Raw genomic sequence first — 25,341 nt, 5'->3', positions numbered from 1 at the left:
AGAAAATTTGGCGAGACGAATGGTCAAGTTCGAGACAAGACCGAGTGCAGTTACCAACGAATCCAAGACAAGTCTGACGCAATAGGGAAACGTCTGGAGTCCAAACTCTAGTCCAGCCTAGTGCTACGGCATTGCAAGGTGTTTGAAGAGTCTGGGTCTGCCGAGGTTTCTTCCTAAAAGGGAGTTTTTCCTCGCCACTGTCGCAATAGCCACTGCTAATGCTTGCTCTTGGGGGAACTATTGGAATTGTTGGGGCTTTATAGAGTGTGGTCTAGACCTACTCTATCTGTAAAGTGTCTCGAGATAACTCTTGTTATGATTTGATACTATAAATAAAATTGAATTGAATTGAATTGAATTTGACAGATGAGTTAGACAGCATTTACACGTGGCCGGCTATTTTAATAAACGGACATTTAGAACCTCTACATTTTCAGAAAAGTGTTCGTTTACATGTACCCGTGTATATATGCCGTCAATGTCGTTAAGAGCAGGCCACACCTGTAGGTGGCATTGTAACGAGAAGCTCAAGCCCATGTTAGCCAATCACAATCCCGAAAATAGCAACATCAGCAACTAATCACTTCCTCTTTCTCTCTCTCGGCTGCCTAAACCTCCGTTTGTTTAAGTTTACATGCAAACGTGCAAACAAAGTTTTCCAAAATCTCCACTTTGGCCGGAGTTTTTAGAGATAATCGTTTTCTGTGATAAAAACAGGGTTTTCGTGTAAATGAGAGGCCAAACCGCAGGAAAATATCTGCATCTTCCCTTCGTGTAAACGGGGTATTAGTGGCAAACAAAAAAAATAAATGTCTAGAGTCCAGAATCAAACAAACGTAACAGCAGACAGACTTTAAAAAAGAATCATCTACTGCAGAGCAGTTTAAAGATTCCTCCCTCCTCTTGTCAAAGTCCACACACTGGACGCTGCTGAATGATAATGATGCACACCTGTTTTCACTAATGAGCACAATAAGGGTACATCTCAGGTCGTTAAATTGCATCAACGTTTCCTTCACTTACTTCCCTTCCTCGCGTCTTAGTCCGGTGCCGGTTGGGATGGTGGCCCCACCCATATCATTTTTATTAAACTTAGGCCATCTCTGGTGGCAGTTATTCTCTCCTGAGGACACCATTACATGGCCAAACGTAGAGAGCTCTACTTTTAAGTTCTTTTACAACCTTATAATGGCATCTTTTTAACGTGGATTTTAACCCCTTTTTTTAAAGCAGTGATTGCTTTTAATCTCACAAGAGGATTTTAAACTGCAGCAGCTCATTTTAATGAAGGATTGTTTTGAAGCCAGCAAGCCAGGAAACCTAAGGGGTGACTCAGCTGAACTTATTGTGTGTGCACACTGAAGACTACTAAACTCCCCACCTATACAGGATGGCCTTTTATCAACTTTTAGTGCAACTTTTTATCCTCTTTTAATAGCTTGGAGACTGTGTGGACCCAGCACTTAGCTTCTTAGGAGCGCTCCAGAAAGCTTAATTACTTTCCCCATTTTCTAGTTTAGACATTCAATCTGGAAAACCATTTATAAGACATTTTTTAAACGCTGCCGCTCTAGCCATCTCAAAAGCCCACTCTTGGATTGATGGCATCCCTTCATTCCACCATCCTCTTAGAATAATCTGTCTGGTTATCATTAAACTAGTTTGGACCCAACTTCTTATGTGCTTATCAATCCCGCTTAAGATTTACCCATCTCCCAAAACAAATAGCCTAGTGCTGAATGGAACCAATCAGACATAGGTTATCCTGTGTTATCCTAGGTTATCCTGTGTACCAGTCCAAAATTCCTGGACCTTGTCAAAGGACAAGAGGACATGATTTAATTGGCCATTCCCTGTCTTACATTTCCAACAATTTTGAGTGTCTTTCATTCAAAGTCTAAACAATCTGCAGGGAGTCCAATAGAAGATGCGTGATCTTGAACTGAATGAGGCACATCCTCACATCTCCTGACATAGTTTTTTTAGTATTCCTACAAATTCTGTCCCACTCCTAATCATCCATTGTAATATTCAGTTCCCTTTCCCGTGTCTTCTTGAGGGCTGACCAGGCTCCATCCGACAGGTTCTGAATGAGCATAGAATAATACCCAGAAGCCTCATGACCTTCACCATATTTCATCAACATCTTATCTAAACATTCTGGTGCATATGGGGCTGAAGAAGTGGATCCACAAATCCCTAATAACAGAGTAAGAATTTGCAAATACCTCAAAATTTGAGACCTGGGGTTTCCAAATTGCTATACCGCAGCCTCAAAGGATTTGAATACGCCACCAAGATACAAATCCCCCAGGGTAACAATTCCCTTTTCCAGCCAGTCCCTCCAAAGTACGTAGGGGGGCATTCGATCTGTTTTGAGGAAATGGGGAACAGATGCGCATGAGTGTTAACTTTACCTTAAATGAGATAGGATTGGCAAAGCCTATGTTTGTGTATGCAGTAAGCGGTTAGAACCAGTGTTTAGGGCAAGATTGTATCTTAATTGTGTGAAGTTCACGCTGCCCGCACAAGCTACATAAGTTGTTTGTCGCTCAGTATGAAGACAGATGTGAATCCTCTGTTAGGCAGATTGCGTCATTTGCTGCATGATTATCGTGCAAGTAACTTTTTGTTTTGGGCAAGATTGAAATTATAACAAAGAAAATGTAACCATCGGAAAGAATTCAGGATGGCAGAGCGGTTGAAGGTGCAGCGTCTCCCCTGCAGGCCTGGACTTTTGATGAAAACGCTTCCGATTGAACCATGTTACTTTGAAAATGCACAGCGCAATTGAAAGGAGTCTTACTTGTTTTGGTGTACAGTGTGTCTCTGTATTCAGCAGAACAGACGATGGTGTAGCCTTCACAGGTAAGTAGCAGCTCTACATCAGCACTGTTTGTGCAGTTACACGACAAAGTTAAAACTGTCCCTGCATTGGCCGGGAATCGAACCCGGGCCTCCCGCGTGGCAGGCGAGAATTCTACCACTGAACCACCAATGCTCGGTACGTGTACCTTCTGTGGACCGCCACGCCCATTCTTCTGGCAAAGTTGGAACCTGGCCTCCCTCCAGGTGAGAGTTCGACCGCTGAACCAACAGTGCTTAACACTAGCACCGCCGGCCACTTTAGGGGTAGGCCTACTATAACCGCCAAGTCCGACGCCCAAGAGCATCTGTATCATTCCGTTTGCGCTGATGGGCCTTTAAAGGGCCATCCCTATCTATCACTATTGCAGCCTGTTTTGAATTGAAAGCAGCGTATAACCTGCATCGTAAAATAAAAAAGGCATGAAACAAATGCTGAACCATTGCAATAAATTTCAGCATTTTTATTTTGGCAAGTAGACTAAATGGAAAATGTAATCGCCGCGCAAATTATTACATTATCCCATTGTGTCTAACGATAAAAATTACATTAAGCCCCTACAACATTTATATTTGCTATCCCAACAAATATTGATTGGATGGACATGACGTTTTGTACATGAATTTATGGTCGCCAGAAGATGAATCCAACTGGGTTTGCTGATCCCCTAACTTTTCCTAAAGCGCCACGATGAGGCTCAAATTTGTGAGTTTGTGTGAAGTGTCTCGTTATCGTGCAGGTATGTTCTTTATTTTGGGCATTTTCCTGTAAGCAAACAGAAAACTTGTCAGGTGAAAGAAAGTGCATTTGCTCTGTTTTTATAAACAGAATACAAACATACAATTTACAACACAAACATCACCCCAACTCACAACTCGTTATCACCACCTACGCAGACAAAATCTCGAGAAAATATGATGTAATAACCACAACATTCAAGACAACACAACGAAATAACAAAATAGACAATAAACTGCAAACCAAATAAACATATGCATACGTTTCAACAATAAGCAGATAGTATACGCTTTTCCCCAGCACTTAGCTTCTTAGGAGCGCTCCAGAAAGCTTAATTACTTTCCCCATTTTCTAGTTTAGACATTCAATCTGGAAAACCATTTATAAGACATTTTTTAAACGCTGCCGCTCTAGCCATCTCAAAAGCCCACTCTTGGATTGATGGCATCCCTTCATTCCACCATCCTCTTAGAATAATCTGTCTGGTTATCATTAAACTAGTTTGGACCCAACTTCTTATGTGCTTATCAATCCCGCTTAAGATTTACCCATCTCCCAAAACAAATAGCCTAGTGCTGAATGGAACCAATCAGACATAGGTTATCCTGTGTTATCCTAGGTTATCCTGTGTACCAGTCCAAAATTCCTGGACCTTGTCAAAGGACAAGAGGACATGATTTAATTGGCCATTCCCTGTCTTACATTTCCAACAATTTTGAGTGTCTTTCATTCAAAGTCTAAACAATCTGCAGGGAGTCCAATAGAAGATGCGTGATCTTGAACTGAATGAGGCACATCCTCACATCTCCTGACATAGTTTTTTTAGTATTCCTACAAATTCTGTCCCACTCCTAATCATCCATTGTAATATTCAGATCCCTTTCCCGTGTCTTCTTGAGGGCTGACCAGGCTCCATCCGACAGGTTCTGAATGAGCATAGAATAATACCCAGAAGCCTCATGACCTTCACCATATTTCATCAACATCTTATCTAAACATTCTGGTGCATATGGGGCTGAAGAAGTGGATCCACAAATCCCTAATAACAGAGTAAGAATTTGCAAATACCTCAAAATTTGAGACCTGGGGTTTCCAAATTGCTATACCGCAGCCTCAAAGGATTTGAATACGCCACCAAGATACAAATCCCCCAGGGTAACAATTCCCTTTTCCAGCCAGTCCCTCCAAAGTACGTAGGGGGGCATTCGATCTGTTTTGAGGAAATGGGGAACAGATGCGCATGAGTGTTAACTTTACCTTAAATGAGATAGGATTGGCAAAGCCTATGTTTGTGTATGCAGTAAGCGGTTAGAACCAGTGTTTAGGGCAAGATTGTATCTTAATTGTGTGAAGTTCACGCTGCCCGCACAAGCTACATAAGTTGTTTGTCGCTCAGTATGAAGACAGATGTGAATCCTCTGTTAGGCAGATTGCGTCATTTGCTGCATGATTATCGTGCAAGTAACTTTTTGTTTTGGGCAAGATTGAAATTATAACAAAGAAAATGTAACCATCGGAAAGAATTCAGGATGGCAGAGCGGTTGAAGGTGCAGCGTCTCCCCTGCAGGCCTGGACTTTTGATGAAAACGCTTCCGATTGAACCATGTTACTTTGAAAATGCACAGCGCAATTGAAAGGAGTCTTACTTGTTTTGGTGTACAGTGTGTCTCTGTATTCAGCAGAACAGACAATGGTGTAGCCTTCACAGGTAAGTAGCAGCTCTACATCAGCACTGTTTGTGCAGTTACACGACAAAGTTAAAACTGTCCCTGCATTGGCCGGGAATCGAACCCGGGCCTCCCGCGTGGCAGGCGAGAATTCTACCACTGAACCACCAATGCTCGGTACGTGTACCTTCTGTGGACCGCCACGCCCATTCTTCTGGCAAAGTTGGAACCTGGCCTCCCTCCAGGTGAGAGTTCGACCGCTGAACCAACAGTGCTTAACACTAGCACCGCCGGCCACTTTAGGGGTAGGCCTACTATAACCGCCAAGTCCGACGCCCAAGAGCATCTGTATCATTCCGTTTGCGCTGATGGGCCTTTAAAGGGCCATCCCTATCTATCACTATTGCAGCCTGTTTTGAATTGAAAGCAGCGTATAACCTGCATCGTAAAATAAAAAAGGCATGAAACAAATGCTGAACCATTGCAATAAATTTCAGCATTTTTATTTTGGCAAGTAGACTAAATGGAAAATGTAATCGCCGCGCAAATTATTACATTATCCCATTGTGTCTAACGATAAAAATTACATTAAGCCCCTACAACATTTATATTTGCTATCCCAACAAATATTGATTGGATGGACATGACGTTTTGTACATGAATTTATGGTCGCCAGAAGATGAATCCAACTGGGTTTGCTGATCCCCTAACTTTTCCTAAAGCGCCACGATGAGGCTCAAATTTGTGAGTTTGTGTGAAGTGTCTCGTTATCGTGCAGGTATGTTCTTTATTTTGGGCATTTTCCTGTAAGCAAACAGAAAACTTGTCAGGTGAAAGAAAGTGCATTTGCTCTGTTTTTATAAACAGAATACAAACATACAATTTACAACACAAACATCACCCCAACTCACAACTCGTTATCACCACCTACGCAGACAAAATCTCGAGAAAATATGATGTAATAACCACAACATTCAAGACAACACAACGAAATAACAAAATAGACAATAAACTGCAAACCAAATAAACATATGCATACGTTTCAACAATAAGCAGATAGTATACGCTTTTCCCCAGCACTTAGCTTCTTAGGAGCGCTCCAGAAAGCTTAATTACTTTCCCCATTTTCTAGTTTAGACATTCAATCTGGAAAACCATTTATAAGACATTTTTTAAACGCTGCCGCTCTAGCCATCTCAAAAGCCCACTCTTGGATTGATGGCATCCCTTCATTCCACCATCCTCTTAGAATAATCTGTCTGGTTATCATTAAACTAGTTTGGACCCAACTTCTTATGTGCTTATCAATCCCGCTTAAGATTTACCCATCTCCCAAAACAAATAGCCTAGTGCTGAATGGAACCAATCAGACATAGGTTATCCTGTGTTATCCTAGGTTATCCTGTGTACCAGTCCAAAATTCCTGGACCTTGTCAAAGGACAAGAGGACATGATTTAATTGGCCATTCCCTGTCTTACATTTCCAACAATTTTGAGTGTCTTTCATTCAAAGTCTAAACAATCTGCAGGGAGTCCAATAGAAGATGCGTGATCTTGAACTGAATGAGGCACATCCTCACATCTCCTGACATAGTTTTTTTAGTATTCCTACAAATTCTGTCCCACTCCTAATCATCCATTGTAATATTCAGATCCCTTTCCCGTGTCTTCTTGAGGGCTGACCAGGCTCCATCCGACAGGTTCTGAATGAGCATAGAATAATACCCAGAAGCCTCATGACCTTCACCATATTTCATCAACATCTTATCTAAACATTCTGGTGCATATGGGGCTGAAGAAGTGGATCCACAAATCCCTAATAACAGAGTAAGAATTTGCAAATACCTCAAAATTTGAGACCTGGGGTTTCCAAATTGCTATACCGCAGCCTCAAAGGATTTGAATACGCCACCAAGATACAAATCCCCCAGGGTAACAATTCCCTTTTCCAGCCAGTCCCTCCAAAGTACGTAGGGGGGCATTCGATCTGTTTTGAGGAAATGGGGAACAGATGCGCATGAGTGTTAACTTTACCTTAAATGAGATAGGATTGGCAAAGCCTATGTTTGTGTATGCAGTAAGCGGTTAGAACCAGTGTTTAGGGCAAGATTGTATCTTAATTGTGTGAAGTTCACGCTGCCCGCACAAGCTACATAAGTTGTTTGTCGCTCAGTATGAAGACAGATGTGAATCCTCTGTTAGGCAGATTGCGTCATTTGCTGCATGATTATCGTGCAAGTAACTTTTTGTTTTGGGCAAGATTGAAATTATAACAAAGAAAATGTAACCATCGGAAAGAATTCAGGATGGCAGAGCGGTTGAAGGTGCAGCGTCTCCCCTGCAGGCCTGGACTTTTGATGAAAACGCTTCCGATTGAACCATGTTACTTTGAAAATGCACGGCGCAATTGAAAGGAGTCTTACTTGTTTTGGTGTACAGTGTGTCTCTGTATTCAGCAGAACAGACAATGGTGTAGCCTTCACAGGTAAGTAGCAGCTCTACATCAGCACTGTTTGTGCAGTTACACGACAAAGTTAAAACTGTCCCTGCATTGGCCGGGAATCGAACCCGGGCCTCCCGCGTGGCAGGCGAGAATTCTACCACTGAACCACCAATGCTCGGTACGTGTACCTTCTGTGGACCGCCACGCCCATTCTTCTGGCAAAGTTGGAACCTGGCCTCCCTCCAGGTGAGAGTTCGACCGCTGAACCAACAGTGCTTAACACTAGCACCGCCGGCCACTTTAGGGGTAGGCCTACTATAACCGCCAAGTCCGACGCCCAAGAGCATCTGTATCATTCCGTTTGCGCTGATGGGCCTTTAAAGGGCCATCCCTATCTATCACTATTGCAGCCTGTTTTGAATTGAAAGCAGCGTATAACCTGCATCGTAAAATAAAAAAGGCATGAAACAAATGCTGAACCATTGCAATAAATTTCAGCATTTTTATTTTGGCAAGTAGACTAAATGGAAAATGTAATCGCCGCGCAAACTATTACATTATCCCATTGTGTCTAACGATAAAAATTACATTAAGCCCCTACAACATTTATATTTGCTATCCCAACAAATATTGATTGGATGGACATGACGTTTTGTACATGAATTTATGGTCGCCAGAAGATGAATCCAACTGGGTTTGCTGATCCCCTAACTTTTCCTAAAGCGCCACGATGAGGCTCAAATTTGTGAGTTTGTGTGAAGTGTCTCGTTATCGTGCAGGTATGTTCTTTATTTTGGGCATTTTCCTGTAAGCAAACAGAAAACTTGTCAGGTGAAAGAAAGTGCATTTGCTCTGTTTTTATAAACAGAATACAAACATACAATTTACAACACAAACATCACCCCAACTCACAACTCGTTATCACCACCTACGCAGACAAAATCTCGAGAAAATATGATGTAATAACCACAACATTCAAGACAACACAACGAAATAACAAAATAGACAATAAACTGCAAACCAAATAAACATATGCATACGTTTCAACAATAAGCAGATAGTATACGCTTTTCCCCAGCACTTAGCTTCTTAGGAGCGCTCCAGAAAGCTTAATTACTTTCCCCATTTTCTAGTTTAGACATTCAATCTGGAAAACCATTTATAAGACATTTTTTAAACGCTGCCGCTCTAGCCATCTCAAAAGCCCACTCTTGGATTGATGGCATCCCTTCATTCCACCATCCTCTTAGAATAATCTGTCTGGTTATCATTAAACTAGTTTGGACCCAACTTCTTATGTGCTTATCAATCCCGCTTAAGATTTACCCATCTCCCAAAACAAATAGCCTAGTGCTGAATGGAACCAATCAGACATAGGTTATCCTGTGTTATCCTAGGTTATCCTGTGTACCAGTCCAAAATTCCTGGACCTTGTCAAAGGACAAGAGGACATGATTTAATTGGCCATTCCCTGTCTTACATTTCCAACAATTTTGAGTGTCTTTCATTCAAAGTCTAAACAATCTGCAGGGAGTCCAATAGAAGATGCGTGATCTTGAACTGAATGAGGCACATCCTCACATCTCCTGACATAGTTTTTTTAGTATTCCTACAAATTCTGTCCCACTCCTAATCATCCATTGTAATTTCAGATCCCTTTCCCGTGTCTTCTTGAGGGCTGACCAGGCTCCATCCGACAGGTTCTGAATGAGCATAGAATAATACCCAGAAGCCTCATGACCTTCACCATATTTCATCAACATCTTATCTAAACATTCTGGTGCATATGGGGCTGAAGAAGTGGATCCACAAATCCCTAATAACAGAGTAAGAATTTGCAAATACCTCAAAATTTGAGACCTGGGGTTTCCAAATTGCTATACCGCAGCCTCAAAGGATTTGAATACGCCACCAAGATACAAATCCCCCAGGGTAACAATTCCCTTTTCCAGCCAGTCCCTCCAAAGTACGTAGGGGGGCATTCGATCTGTTTTGAGGAAATGGGGAACAGATGCGCATGAGTGTTAACTTTACCTTAAATGAGATAGGATTGGCAAAGCCTATGTTTGTGTATGCAGTAAGCGGTTAGAACCAGTGTTTAGGGCAAGATTGTATCTTAATTGTGTGAAGTTCACGCTGCCCGCACAAGCTACATAAGTTGTTTGTCGCTCAGTATGAAGACAGATGTGAATCCTCTGTTAGGCAGATTGCGTCATTTGCTGCATGATTATCGTGCAAGTAACTTTTTGTTTTGGGCAAGATTGAAATTATAACAAAGAAAATGTAACCATCGGAAAGAATTCAGGATGGCAGAGCGGTTGAAGGTGCAGCGTCTCCCCTGCAGGCCTGGACTTTTGATGAAAACGCTTCCGATTGAACCATGTTACTTTGAAAATGCACAGCGCAATTGAAAGGAGTCTTACTTGTTTTGGTGTACAGTGTGTCTCTGTATTCAGCAGAACAGACAATGGTGTAGCCTTCACAGGTAAGTAGCAGCTCTACATCAGCACTGTTTGTGCAGTTACACGACAAAGTTTAAAACTGTCCCTGCATTGGCCGGGAATCGAACCCGGGCCTCCCGCGTGGCAGGCGAGAATTCTACCACTGAACCACCAATGCTCGGTACGTGTACCTTCTGTGGACCGCCACGCCCATTCTTCTGGCAAAGTTGGAACCTGGCCTCCCTCCAGGTGAGAGTTCGACCGCTGAACCAACAGTGCTTAACACTAGCACCGCCGGCCACTTTAGGGGTAGGCCTACTATAACCGCCAAGTCCGACGCCCAAGAGCATCTGTATCATTCCGTTTGCGCTGATGGGCCTTTAAAGGGCCATCCCTATCTATCACTATTGCAGCCTGTTTTGAATTGAAAGCAGCGTATAACCTGCATCGTAAAATAAAAAAGGCATGAAACAAATGCTGAACCATTGCAATAAATTTCAGCATTTTTATTTTGGCAAGTAGACTAAATGGAAAATGTAATCGCCGCGCAAACTATTACATTATCCCATTGTGTCTAACGATAAAAATTACATTAAGCCCCTACAACATTTATATTTGCTATCCCAACAAATATTGATTGGATGGACATGACGTTTTGTACATAAATTTATGGTCGCCAGAAGATGAATCCAACTGGGTTTGCTGATCCCCTAACTTTTCCTAAAGCGCCACGATGAGGCTCAAATTTGTGAGTTTGTGTGAAGTGTCTCGTTATCGTGCAGGTATGTTCTTTATTTTGGGCATTTTCCTGTAAGCAAACAGAAAACTTGTCAGGTGAAAGAAAGTGCATTTGCTCTGTTTTTATAAACAGAATACAAACATACAATTTACAACACAAACATCACCCCAACTCACAACTCGTTATCACCACCTACGCAGACAAAATCTCGAGAAAATATGATGTAATAACCACAACATTCAAGACAACACAACGAAATAACAAAATAGACAATAAACTGCAAACCAAATAAACATATGCATACGTTTCAACAATAAGCAGATAGTATACGCTTTTCCCCAGCACTTAGCTTCTTAGGAGCGCTCCAGAAAGCTTAATTACTTTCCCCATTTTCTAGTTTAGACATTCAATCTGGAAAACCATTTATAAGACATTTTTTAAACGCTGCCGCTCTAGCCATCTCAAAAGCCCACTCTTGGATTGATGGCATCCCTTCATTCCACCATCCTCTTAGAATAATCTGTCTGGTTATCATTAAACTAGTTTGGACCCAACTTCTTATGTGCTTATCAATCCCGCTTAAGATTTACCCATCTCCCAAAACAAATAGCCTAGTGCTGAATGGAACCAATCAGACATAGGTTATCCTGTGTTATCCTAGGTTATCCTGTGTACCAGTCCAAAATTCCTGGACCTTGTCAAAGGACAAGAGGACATGATTTAATTGGCCATTCCCTGTCTTACATTTCCAACAATTTTGAGTGTCTTTCATTCAAAGTCTAAACAATCTGCAGGGAGTCCAATAGAAGATGCGTGATCTTGAACTGAATGAGGCACATCCTCACATCTCCTGACATAGTTTTTTTAGTATTCCTACAAATTCTGTCCCACTCCTAATCATCCATTGTAATTTCAGATCCCTTTCCCGTGTCTTCTTGAGGGCTGACCAGGCTCCATCCGACAGGTTCTGAATGAGCATAGAATAATACCCAGAAGCCTCATGACCTTCACCATATTTCATCAACATCTTATCTAAACATTCTGGTGCATATGGGGCTGAAGAAGTGGATCCACAAATCCCTAATAACAGAGTAAGAATTTGCAAATACCTCAAAATTTGAGACCTGGGGTTTCCAAATTGCTATACCGCAGCCTCAAAGGATTTGAATACGCCACCAAGATACAAATCCCCCAGGGTAACAATTCCCTTTTCCAGCCAGTCCCTCCAAAGTACGTAGGGGGGCATTCGATCTGTTTTGAGGAAATGGGGAACAGATGCGCATGAGTGTTAACTTTACCTTAAATGAGATAGGATTGGCAAAGCCTATGTTTGTGTATGCAGTAAGCGGTTAGAACCAGTGTTTAGGGCAAGATTGTATCTTAATTGTGTGAAGTTCACGCTGCCCGCACAAGCTACATAAGTTGTTTGTCGCTCAGTATGAAGACAGATGTGAATCCTCTGTTAGGCAGATTGCGTCATTTGCTGCATGATTATCGTGCAAGTAACTTTTTGTTTTGGGCAAGATTGAAATTATAACAAAGAAAATGTAACCATCGGAAAGAATTCAGGATGGCAGAGCGGTTGAAGGTGCAGCGTCTCCCCTGCAGGCCTGGACTTTTGATGAAAACGCTTCCGATTGAACCATGTTACTTTGAAAATGCACAGCGCAATTGAAAGGAGTCTTACTTGTTTTGGTGTACAGTGTGTCTCTGTATTCAGCAGAACAGACAATGGTGTAGCCTTCACAGGTAAGTAGCAGCTCTACATCAGCACTGTTTGTGCAGTTACACGACAAAGTTTAAACTGTCCCTGCATTGGCCGGGAATCGAACCCGGGCCTCCCGCGTGGCAGGCGAGAATTCTACCACTGAACCACCAATGCTCGGTACGTGTACCTTCTGTGGACCGCCACGCCCATTCTTCTGGCAAAGTTGGAACCTGGCCTCCCTCCAGGTGAGAGTTCGACCGCTGAACCAACAGTGCTTAACACTAGCACCGCCGGCCACTTTAGGGGTAGGCCTACTATAACCGCCAAGTCCGACGCCCAAGAGCATCTGTATCATTCCGTTTGCGCTGATGGGCCTTTAAAGGGCCATCCCTATCTATCACTATTGCAGCCTGTTTTGAATTGAAAGCAGCGTATAACCTGCATCGTAAAATAAAAAAGGCATGAAACAAATGCTGAACCATTGCAATAAATTTCAGCATTTTTATTTTGGCAAGTAGACTAAATGGAAAATGTAATCGCCGCGCAAACTATTACATTATCCCATTGTGTCTAACGATAAAAATTACATTAAGCCCCTACAACATTTATATTTGCTATCCCAACAAATATTGATTGGATGGACATGACGTTTTGTACATAAATTTATGGTCGCCAGAAGATGAATCCAACTGGGTTTGCTGATCCCCTAACTTTTCCTAAAGCGCCACGATGAGGCTCAAATTTGTGAGTTTGTGTGAAGTGTCTCGTTATCGTGCAGGTATGTTCTTTATTTTGGGCATTTTCCTGTAAGCAAACAGAAAACTTGTCAGGTGAAAGAAAGTGCATTTGCTCTGTTTTTATAAACAGAATACAAACATACAATTTACAACACAAACATCACCCCAACTCACAACTCGTTATCACCACCTACGCAGACAAAATCTCGAGAAAATATGATGTAATAACCACAACATTCAAGACAACACAACGAAATAACAAAATAGACAATAAACTGCAAACCAAATAAACATATGCATACGTTTCAACAATAAGCAGATAGTATACGCTTTTCCCCAGCACTTAGCTTCTTAGGAGCGCTCCAGAAAGCTTAATTACTTTCCCCATTTTCTAGTTTAGACATTCAATCTGGAAAACCATTTATAAGACATTTTTTAAACGCTGCCGCTCTAGCCATCTCAAAAGCCCACTCTTGGATTGATGGCATCCCTTCATTCCACCATCCTCTTAGAATAATCTGTCTGGTTATCATTAAACTAGTTTGGACCCAACTTCTTATGTGCTTATCAATCCCGCTTAAGATTTACCCATCTCCCAAAACAAATAGCCTAGTGCTGAATGGAACCAATCAGACATAGGTTATCCTGTGTTATCCTAGGTTATCCTGTGTACCAGTCCAAAATTCCTGGACCTTGTCAAAGGACAAGAGGACATGATTTAATTGGCCATTCCCTGTCTTACATTTCCAACAATTTTGAGTGTCTTTCATTCAAAGTCTAAACAATCTGCAGGGAGTCCAATAGAAGATGCGTGATCTTGAACTGAATGAGGCACATCCTCACATCTCCTGACATAGTTTTTTTAGTATTCCTACAAATTCTGTCCCACTCCTAATCATCCATTGTAATTTTCAGATCCCTTTCCCGTGTCTTCTTGAGGGCTGACCAGGCTCCATCCGACAGGTTCTGAATGAGCATAGAATAATACCCAGAAGCCTCATGACCTTCACCATATTTCATCAACATCTTATCTAAACATTCTGGTGCATATGGGGCTGAAGAAGTGGATCCACAAATCCCTAATAACAGAGTAAGAATTTGCAAATACCTCAAAATTTGAGACCTGGGGTTTCCAAATTGCTATACCGCAGCCTCAAAGGATTTGAATACGCCACCAAGATACAAATCCCCCAGGGTAACAATTCCCTTTTCCAGCCAGTCCCTCCAAAGTACGTAGGGGGGCATTCGATCTGTTTTGAGGAAATGGGGAACAGATGCGCATGAGTGTTAACTTTACCTTAAATGAGATAGGATTGGCAAAGCCTATGTTTGTGTATGCAGTAAGCGGTTAGAACCAGTGTTTAGGGCAAGATTGTATCTTAATTGTGTGAAGTTCACGCTGCCCGCACAAGCTACATAAGTTGTTTGTCGCTCAGTATGAAGACAGATGTGAATCCTCTGTTAGGCAGATTGCGTCATTTGCTGCATGATTATCGTGCAAGTAACTTTTTGTTTTGGGCAAGATTGAAATTATAACAAAGAAAATGTAACCATCGGAAAGAATTCAGGATGGCAGAGCGGTTGAAGGTGCAGCGTCTCCCCTGCAGGCCTGGACTTTTGATGAAAACGCTTCCGATTGAACCATGTTACTTTGAAAATGCACAGCGCAATTGAAAGGAGTCTTACTTGTTTTGGTGTACAGTGTGTCTCTGTATTCAGCAGAACAGACAATGGTGTAGCCTTCACAGGTAAGTAGCAGCTCTACATCAGCACTGTTTGTGCAGTTACACGACAAAGTTTAAAACTGTCCCTGCATTGGCCGGGAATCGAACCCGGGCCTCCCGCGTGGCAGGCGAGAATTCTACCACTGAACCACCAATGCTCGGTACGTGTACCTTCTGTGGACCGCCACGCCCATTCTTCTGGCAAAGTTGGAACCTGGCCTCCCTCCAGGTGAGAGTTCGACCGCTGAACCAACAGTGCTTAACACTAGCACCGCCGGCCACTTTAGGGGTAGGCCTACTATAACCGCCAAGTCCGACGCCCAAGAGCATCTGTATCATTCCGTTTGCGCTGATGGGCCTTTAAAGGGCCATCCCTATCTATCACTATTGCAGCCTGTTTTGAATTGAAAGCAGCGTATAACCTGCATCGTAAAATAAAAAAGGCATGAAACAAATGCTGAACCATTGCAATAAATTTCAGCATTTTTATTTTGGCAAGTAGACTAAATGGAAAATGTAATCGCCGCGCAAACTATTACATTATCCCATTGTGTCTAACGATAAAAATTACATTAAGCCCCTACAACATTTATATTTGCTATCCCAACAAATATTGATTGGATGGACATGACGTTTTGTACATAAATTTATGGTCGCCAGAAGATGAATCCAACTGGGTTTGCTGATCCCCTAACTTTTCCTAAAGCGCCACGATGAGGCTCAAATTTGTGAGTTTGTGTGAAGTGTCTCGTTATCGTGCAGGTATGTTCTTTATTTTGGGCATTTTCCTGTAAGCAAACAGAAAACTTGTCAGGTGAAAGAAAGTGCATTTGCTCTGTTTTTATAAACAGAATACAAACATACAATTTACAACACAAACATCACCCCAACTCACAACTCGTTATCACCACCTACGCAGACAAAATCTCGAGAAAATATGATGTAATAACCACAACATTCAAGACAACACAACGAAATAACAAAATAGACAATAAACTGCAAACCAAATAAACATATGCATACGTTTCAACAATAAGCAGATAGTATACGCTTTTCCCCAGCACTTAGCTTCTTAGGAGCGCTCCAGAAAGCTTAATTACTTTCCCCATTTTCTAGTTTAGACATTCAATCTGGAAAACCATTTATAAGACATTTTTTAAACGCTGCCGCTCTAGCCATCTCAAAAGCCCACTCTTGGATTGATGGCATCCCTTCATTCCACCATCCTCTTAGAATAATCTGTCTGGTTATCATTAAACTAGTTTGGACCCAACTTCTTATGTGCTTATCAATCCCGCTTAAGATTTACCCATCTCCCAAAACAAATAGCCTAGTGCTGAATGGAACCAATCAGACATAGGTTATCCTGTGTTATCCTAGGTTATCCTGTGTACCAGTCCAAAATTCCTGGACCTTGTCAAAGGACAAGAGGACATGATTTAATTGGCCATTCCCTGTCTTACATTTCCAACAATTTTGAGTGTCTTTCATTCAAAGTCTAAACAATCTGCAGGGAGTCCAATAGAAGATGCGTGATCTTGAACTGAATGAGGCACATCCTCACATCTCCTGACATAGTTTTTTTAGTATTCCTACAAATTCTGTCCCACTCCTAATCATCCATTGTAATTTTCAGATCCCTTTCCCGTGTCTTCTTGAGGGCTGACCAGGCTCCATCCGACAGGTTCTGAATGAGCATAGAATAATACCCAGAAGCCTCATGACCTTCACCATATTTCATCAACATCTTATCTAAACATTCTGGTGCATATGGGGCTGAAGAAGTGGATCCACAAATCCCTAATAACAGAGTAAGAATTTGCAAATACCTCAAAATTTGAGACCTGGGGTTTCCAAATTGCTATACCGCAGCCTCAAAGGATTTGAATACGCCACCAAGATACAAATCCCCCAGGGTAACAATTCCCTTTTCCAGCCAGTCCCTCCAAAGTACGTAGGGGGGCATTCGATCTGTTTTGAGGAAATGGGGAACAGATGCGCATGAGTGTTAACTTTACCTTAAATGAGATAGGATTGGCAAAGCCTATGTTTGTGTATGCAGTAAGCGGTTAGAACCAGTGTTTAGGGCAAGATTGTATCTTAATTGTGTGAAGTTCACGCTGCCCGCACAAGCTACATAAGTTGTTTGTCGCTCAGTATGAAGACAGATGTGAATCCTCTGTTAGGCAGATTGCGTCATTTGCTGCATGATTATCGTGCAAGTAACTTTTTGTTTTGGGCAAGATTGAAATTATAACAAAGAAAATGTAACCATCGGAAAGAATTCAGGATGGCAGAGCGGTTGAAGGTGCAGCGTCTCCCCTGCAGGCCTGGACTTTTGATGAAAACGCTTCCGATTGAACCATGTTACTTTGAAAATGCACAGCGCAATTGAAAGGAGTCTTACTTGTTTTGGTGTACAGTGTGTCTCTGTATTCAGCAGAACAGACAATGGTGTAGCCTTCACAGGTAAGTAGCAGCTCTACATCAGCACTGTTTGTGCAGTTACACGACAAAGTTAAAACTGTCCCTGCATTGGCCGGGAATCGAACCCGGGCCTCCCGCGTGGCAGGCGAGAATTCTACCACTGAACCACCAATGCTCGGTACGTGTACCTTCTGTGGACCGCCACGCCCATTCTTCTGGCAAAGTTGGAACCTGGCCTCCCTCCAGGTGAGAGTTCGACCGCTGAACCAACAGTGCTTAACACTAGCACCGCCGGCCACTTTAGGGGTAGGCCTACTATAACCGCCAAGTCCGACGCCCAAGAGCATCTGTATCATTCCGTTTGCGCTGATGGGCCTTTAAAGGGCCATCCCTATCTATCACTATTGCAGCCTGTTTTGAATTGAAAGCAGCGTATAACCTGCATCGTAAAATAAAAAAGGCATGAAACAAATGCTGAACCATTGCAATAAATTTCAGCATTTTTATTTTGGCAAGTAGACTAAATGGAAAATGTAATCGCCGCGCAAACTATTACATTATCCCATTGTGTCTAACGATAAAAATTACATTAAGCCCCTACAACATTTATATTTGCTATCCCAACAAATATTGATTGGATGGACATGACGTTTTGTACATAAATTTATGGTCGCCAGAAGATGAATCCAACTGGGTTTGCTGATCCCCTAACTTTTCCTAAAGCGCCACGATGAGGCTCAAATTTGTGAGTTTGTGTGAAGTGTCTCGTTATCGTGCAGGTATGTTCTTTATTTTGGGCATTTTCCTGTAAGCAAACAGAAAACTTGTCAGGTGAAAGAAAGTGCATTTGCTCTGTTTTTATAAACAGAATACAAACATACAATTTACAACACAAACATCACCCCAACTCACAACTCGTTATCACCACCTACGCAGACAAAATCTCGAGAAAATATGATGTAATAACCACAACATTCAAGACAACACAACGAAATAACAAAATAGACAATAAACTGCAAACCAAATAAACATATGCATACGTTTCAACAATAAGCAGATAGTATACGCTTTTCCCCAGCACTTAGCTTCTTAGGAGCGCTCCAGAAAGCTTAATTACTTTCCCCATTTTCTAGTTTAGACATTCAATCTGGAAAACCATTTATAAGACATTTTTTAAACGCTGCCGCTCTAGCCATCTCAAAAGCCCACTCTTGGATTGATGGCATCCCTTCATTCCACCATCCTCTTAGAATAATCTGTCTGGTTATCATTAAACTAGTTTGGACCCAACTTCTTATGTGCTTATCAATCCCGCTTAAGATTTACCCATCTCCCAAAACAAATAGCCTAGTGCTGAATGGAACCAATCAGACATAGGTTATCCTGTGTTATCCTAGGTTATCCTGTGTACCAGTCCAAAATTCCTGGACCTTGTCAAAGGACAAGAGGACATGATTTAATTGGCCATTCCCTGTCTTACATTTCCAACAATTTTGAGTGTCTTTCATTCAAAGTCTAAACAATCTGCAGGGAGTCCAATAGAAGATGCGTGATCTTGAACTGAATGAGGCACATCCTCACATCTCCTGACATAGTTTTTTTAGTATTCCTACAAATTCTGTCCCACTCCTAATCATCCATTGTAATTTTCAGATCCCTTTCCCGTGTCTTCTTGAGGGCTGACCAGGCTCCATCCGACAGGTTCTGAATGAGCATAGAATAATACCCAGAAGCCTCATGACCTTCACCATATTTCATCAACATCTTATCTAAACATTCTGGTGCATATGGGGCTGAAGAAGTGGATCCACAAATCCCTAATAACAGAGTAAGAATTTGCAAATACCTCAAAATTTGAGACCTGGGGTTTCCAAATTGCTATACCGCAGCCTCAAAGGATTTGAATACGCCACCAAGATACAAATCCCCCAGGGTAACAATTCCCTTTTCCAGCCAGTCCCTCCAAAGTACGTAGGGGGGCATTCGATCTGTTTTGAGGAAATGGGGAACAGATGCGCATGAGTGTTAACTTTACCTTAAATGAGATAGGATTGGCAAAGCCTATGTTTGTGTATGCAGTAAGCGGTTAGAACCAGTGTTTAGGGCAAGATTGTATCTTAATTGTGTGAAGTTCACGCTGCCCGCACAAGCTACATAAGTTGTTTGTCGCTCAGTATGAAGACAGATGTGAATCCTCTGTTAGGCAGATTGCGTCATTTGCTGCATGATTATCGTGCAAGTAACTTTTTGTTTTGGGCAAGATTGAAATTATAACAAAGAAAATGTAACCATCGGAAAGAATTCAGGATGGCAGAGCGGTTGAAGGTGCAGCGTCTCCCCTGCAGGCCTGGACTTTTGATGAAAACGCTTCCGATTGAACCATGTTACTTTGAAAATGCACAGCGCAATTGAAAGGAGTCTTACTTGTTTTGGTGTACAGTGTGTCTCTGTATTCAGCAGAACAGACAATGGTGTAGCCTTCACAGGTAAGTAGCAGCTCTACATCAGCACTGTTTGTGCAGTTACACGACAAAGTTAAAACTGTCCCTGCATTGGCCGGGAATCGAACCCGGGCCTCCCGCGTGGCAGGCGAGAATTCTACCACTGAACCACCAATGCTCGGTACGTGTACCTTCTGTGGACCGCCACGCCCATTCTTCTGGCAAAGTTGGAACCTGGCCTCCCTCCAGGTGAGAGTTCGACCGCTGAACCAACAGTGCTTAACACTAGCACCGCCGGCCACTTTAGGGGTAGGCCTACTATAACCGCCAAGTCCGACGCCCAAGAGCATCTGTATCATTCCGTTTGCGCTGATGGGCCTTTAAAGGGCCATCCCTATCTATCACTATTGCAGCCTGTTTTGAATTGAAAGCAGCGTATAACCTGCATCGTAAAATAAAAAAGGCATGAAACAAATGCTGAACCATTGCAATAAATTTCAGCATTTTTATTTTGGCAAGTAGACTAAATGGAAAATGTAATCGCCGCGCAAACTATTACATTATCCCATTGTGTCTAACGATAAAAATTACATTAAGCCCCTACAACATTTATATTTGCTATCCCAACAAATATTGATTGGATGGACATGACGTTTTGTACATAAATTTATGGTCGCCAGAAGATGAATCCAACTGGGTTTGCTGATCCCCTAACTTTTCCTAAAGCGCCACGATGAGGCTCAAATTTGTGAGTTTGTGTGAAGTGTCTCGTTATCGTGCAGGTATGTTCTTTATTTTGGGCATTTTCCTGTAAGCAAACAGAAAACTTGTCAGGTGAAAGAAAGTGCATTTGCTCTGTTTTTATAAACAGAATACAAACATACAATTTACAACACAAACATCACCCCAACTCACAACTCGTTATCACCACCTACGCAGACAAAATCTCGAGAAAATATGATGTAATAACCACAACATTCAAGACAACACAACGAAATAACAAAATAGACAATAAACTGCAAACCAAATAAACATATGCATACGTTTCAACAATAAGCAGATAGTATACGCTTTTCCCCAGCACTTAGCTTCTTAGGAGCGCTCCAGAAAGCTTAATTACTTTCCCCATTTTCTAGTTTAGACATTCAATCTGGAAAACCATTTATAAGACATTTTTTAAACGCTGCCGCTCTAGCCATCTCAAAAGCCCACTCTTGGATTGATGGCATCCCTTCATTCCACCATCCTCTTAGAATAATCTGTCTGGTTATCATTAAACTAGTTTGGACCCAACTTCTTATGTGCTTATCAATCCCGCTTAAGATTTACCCATCTCCCAAAACAAATAGCCTAGTGCTGAATGGAACCAATCAGACATAGGTTATCCTGTGTTATCCTAGGTTATCCTGTGTACCAGTCCAAAATTCCTGGACCTTGTCAAAGGACAAGAGGACATGATTTAATTGGCCATTCCCTGTCTTACATTTCCAACAATTTTGAGTGTCTTTCATTCAAAGTCTAAACAATCTGCAGGGAGTCCAATAGAAGATGCGTGATCTTGAACTGAATGAGGCACATCCTCACATCTCCTGACATAGTTTTTTTAGTATTCCTACAAATTCTGTCCCACTCCTAATCATCCATTGTAATTTCAGATCCCTTTCCCGTGTCTTCTTGAGGGCTGACCAGGCTCCATCCGACAGGTTCTGAATGAGCATAGAATAATACCCAGAAGCCTCATGACCTTCACCATATTTCATCAACATCTTATCTAAACATTCTGGTGCATATGGGGCTGAAGAAGTGGATCCACAAATCCCTAATAACAGAGTAAGAATTTGCAAATACCTCAAAATTTGAGACCTGGGGTTTCCAAATTGCTATACCGCAGCCTCAAAGGATTTGAATACGCCACCAAGATACAAATCCCCCAGGGTAACAATTCCCTTTTCCAGCCAGTCCCTCCAAAGTACGTAGGGGGGCATTCGATCTGTTTTGAGGAAATGGGGAACAGATGCGCATGAGTGTTAACTTTACCTTAAATGAGATAGGATTGGCAAAGCCTATGTTTGTGTATGCAGTAAGCGGTTAGAACCAGTGTTTAGGGCAAGATTGTATCTTAATTGTGTGAAGTTCACGCTGCCCGCACAAGCTACATAAGTTGTTTGTCGCTCAGTATGAAGACAGATGTGAATCCTCTGTTAGGCAGATTGCGTCATTTGCTGCATGATTATCGTGCAAGTAACTTTTTGTTTTGGGCAAGATTGAAATTATAACAAAGAAAATGTAACCATCGGAAAGAATTCAGGATGGCAGAGCGGTTGAAGGTGCAGCGTCTCCCCTGCAGGCCTGGACTTTTGATGAAAACGCTTCCGATTGAACCATGTTACTTTGAAAATGCACAGCGCAATTGAAAGGAGTCTTACTTGTTTTGGTGTACAGTGTGTCTCTGTATTCAGCAGAACAGACAATGGTGTAGCCTTCACAGGTAAGTAGCAGCTCTACATCAGCACTGTTTGTGCAGTTACACGACAAAGTTTAAACTGTCCCTGCATTGGCCGGGAATCGAACCCGGGCCTCCCGCGTGGCAGGCGAGAATTCTACCACTGAACCACCAATGCTCGGTACGTGTACCTTCTGTGGACCGCCACGCCCATTCTTCTGGCAAAGTTGGAACCTGGCCTCCCTCCAGGTGAGAGTTCGACCGCTGAACCAACAGTGCTTAACACTAGCACCGCCGGCCACTTTAGGGGTAGGCCTACTATAACCGCCAAGTCCGACGCCCAAGAGCATCTGTATCATTCCGTTTGCGCTGATGGGCCTTTAAAGGGCCATCCCTATCTATCACTATTGCAGCCTGTTTTGAATTGAAAGCAGCGTATAACCTGCATCGTAAAATAAAAAAGGCATGAAACAAATGCTGAACCATTGCAATAAATTTCAGCATTTTTATTTTGGCAAGTAGACTAAATGGAAAATGTAATCGCCGCGCAAACTATTACATTATCCCATTGTGTCTAACGATAAAAATTACATTAAGCCCCTACAACATTTATATTTGCTATCCCAACAAATATTGATTGGATGGACATGACGTTTTGTACATAATTTATGGTCGCCAGAAGATGAATCCAACTGGGTTTGCTGATCCCCTAACTTTTCCTAAAGCGCCACGATGAGGCTCAAATTTGTGAGTTTGTGTGAAGTGTCTCGTTATCGTGCAGGTATGTTCTTTATTTTGGGCATTTTCCTGTAAGCAAACAGAAAACTTGTCAGGTGAAAGAAAGTGCATTTGCTCTGTTTTTATAAACAGAATACAAACATACAATTTACAACACAAACATCACCCCAACTCACAACTCGTTATCACCACCTACGCAGACAAAATCTCGAGAAAATATGATGTAATAACCACAACATTCAAGACAACACAACGAAATAACAAAATAGACAATAAACTGCAAACCAAATAAACATATGCATACGTTTCAACAATAAGCAGATAGTATACGCTTTTCCCCAGCACTTAGCTTCTTAGGAGCGCTCCAGAAAGCTTAATTACTTTCCCCATTTTCTAGTTTAGACATTCAATCTGGAAAACCATTTATAAGACATTTTTTAAACGCTGCCGCTCTAGCCATCTCAAAAGCCCACTCTTGGATTGATGGCATCCCTTCATTCCACCATCCTCTTAGAATAATCTGTCTGGTTATCATTAAACTAGTTTGGACCCAACTTCTTATGTGCTTATCAATCCCGCTTAAGATTTACCCATCTCCCAAAACAAATAGCCTAGTGCTGAATGGAACCAATCAGACATAGGTTATCCTGTGTTATCCTAGGTTATCCTGTGTACCAGTCCAAAATTCCTGGACCTTGTCAAAGGACAAGAGGACATGATTTAATTGGCCATTCCCTGTCTTACATTTCCAACAATTTTGAGTGTCTTTCATTCAAAGTCTAAACAATCTGCAGGGAGTCCAATAGAAGATGCGTGATCTTGAACTGAATGAGGCACATCCTCACATCTCCTGACATAGTTTTTTTAGTATTCCTACAAATTCTGTCCCACTCCTAATCATCCATTGTAATTTTCAGATCCCTTTCCCGTGTCTTCTTGAGGGCTGACCAGGCTCCATCCGACAGGTTCTGAATGAGCATAGAATAATACCCAGAAGCCTCATGACCTTCACCATATTTCATCAACATCTTATCTAAACATTCTGGTGCATATGGGGCTGAAGAAGTGGATCCACAAATCCCTAATAACAGAGTAAGAATTTGCAAATACCTCAAAATTTGAGACCTGGGGTTTCCAAATTGCTATACCGCAGCCTCAAAGGATTTGAATACGCCACCAAGATACAAATCCCCCAGGGTAACAATTCCCTTTTCCAGCCAGTCCCTCCAAAGTACGTAGGGGGGCATTCGATCTGTTTTGAGGAAATGGGGAACAGATGCGCATGAGTGTTAACTTTACCTTAAATGAGATAGGATTGGCAAAGCCTATGTTTGTGTATGCAGTAAGCGGTTAGAACCAGTGTTTAGGGCAAGATTGTATCTTAATTGTGTGAAGTTCACGCTGCCCGCACAAGCTACATAAGTTGTTTGTCGCTCAGTATGAAGACAGATGTGAATCCTCTGTTAGGCAGATTGCGTCATTTGCTGCATGATTATCGTGCAAGTAACTTTTTGTTTTGGGCAAGATTGAAATTATAACAAAGAAAATGTAACCATCGGAAAGAATTCAGGATGGCAGAGCGGTTGAAGGTGCAGCGTCTCCCCTGCAGGCCTGGACTTTTGATGAAAACGCTTCCGATTGAACCATGTTACTTTGAAAATGCACAGCGCAATTGAAAGGAGTCTTACTTGTTTTGGTGTACAGTGTGTCTCTGTATTCAGCAGAACAGACAATGGTGTAGCCTTCACAGGTAAGTAGCAGCTCTACATCAGCACTGTTTGTGCAGTTACACGACAAAGTTTAAACTGTCCCTGCATTGGCCGGGAATCGAACCCGGGCCTCCCGCGTGGCAGGCGAGAATTCTACCACTGAACCACCAATGCTCGGTACGTGTACCTTCTGTGGACCGCCACGCCCATTCTTCTGGCAAAGTTGGAACCTGGCCTCCCTCCAGGTGAGAGTTCGACCGCTGAACCAACAGTGCTTAACACTAGCACCGCCGGCCACTTTAGGGGTAGGCCTACTATAACCGCCAAGTCCGACGCCCAAGAGCATCTGTATCATTCCGTTTGCGCTGATGGGCCTTTAAAGGGCCATCCCTATCTATCACTATTGCAGCCTGTTTTGAATTGAAAGCAGCGTATAACCTGCATCGTAAAATAAAAAAGGCATGAAACAAATGCTGAACCATTGCAATAAATTTCAGCATTTTTATTTTGGCAAGTAGAC

At 42.2% G+C, this 25,341-nt stretch overlaps 10 non-coding genes across 10 annotated transcripts; all 10 read right to left on the bottom strand.

Annotated features, from left to right (window-relative positions):
* Window positions 1-2,930: 2,930 nt before the first annotated feature.
* Window positions 2,931-3,001, bottom strand: trnag-gcc. The gene has a single exon. It is a non-coding gene; the product is annotated as a tRNA-Gly (tRNA).
* A 2,373-nt stretch (window positions 3,002-5,374) lies between these two features.
* Window positions 5,375-5,445, bottom strand: trnag-gcc. The gene has a single exon. It is a non-coding gene; the product is annotated as a tRNA-Gly (tRNA).
* A 2,373-nt stretch (window positions 5,446-7,818) lies between these two features.
* On the bottom strand, window positions 7,819-7,889 carry trnag-gcc. Its single transcript has one exon. It is a non-coding gene; the product is annotated as a tRNA-Gly (tRNA).
* A 2,373-nt stretch (window positions 7,890-10,262) lies between these two features.
* trnag-gcc lies at window positions 10,263-10,333 on the bottom strand. The gene has a single exon. It is a non-coding gene; the product is annotated as a tRNA-Gly (tRNA).
* A 2,372-nt stretch (window positions 10,334-12,705) lies between these two features.
* Window positions 12,706-12,776, bottom strand: trnag-gcc. The gene has a single exon. It is a non-coding gene; the product is annotated as a tRNA-Gly (tRNA).
* Window positions 12,777-15,150: 2,374 nt separating this feature from the next.
* Window positions 15,151-15,221, bottom strand: trnag-gcc. The gene has a single exon. It is a non-coding gene; the product is annotated as a tRNA-Gly (tRNA).
* A 2,373-nt stretch (window positions 15,222-17,594) lies between these two features.
* On the bottom strand, window positions 17,595-17,665 carry trnag-gcc. The gene has a single exon. It is a non-coding gene; the product is annotated as a tRNA-Gly (tRNA).
* Window positions 17,666-20,038: 2,373 nt separating this feature from the next.
* Window positions 20,039-20,109, bottom strand: trnag-gcc. Its single transcript has one exon. It is a non-coding gene; the product is annotated as a tRNA-Gly (tRNA).
* A 2,372-nt stretch (window positions 20,110-22,481) lies between these two features.
* trnag-gcc lies at window positions 22,482-22,552 on the bottom strand. The gene has a single exon. It is a non-coding gene; the product is annotated as a tRNA-Gly (tRNA).
* Window positions 22,553-24,924: 2,372 nt separating this feature from the next.
* Window positions 24,925-24,995, bottom strand: trnag-gcc. The gene has a single exon. It is a non-coding gene; the product is annotated as a tRNA-Gly (tRNA).
* Window positions 24,996-25,341: the final 346 nt, after the last annotated feature.

This window comes from Sander lucioperca, chromosome 19 (genome assembly GCF_008315115.2).
Source record: "Sander lucioperca isolate FBNREF2018 chromosome 19, SLUC_FBN_1.2, whole genome shotgun sequence".
Taxonomy (NCBI): Eukaryota; Metazoa; Chordata; class Actinopteri; order Perciformes; family Percidae; genus Sander; species Sander lucioperca.
This window is presented reverse-complemented; position numbering and strand designations above follow the sequence as displayed.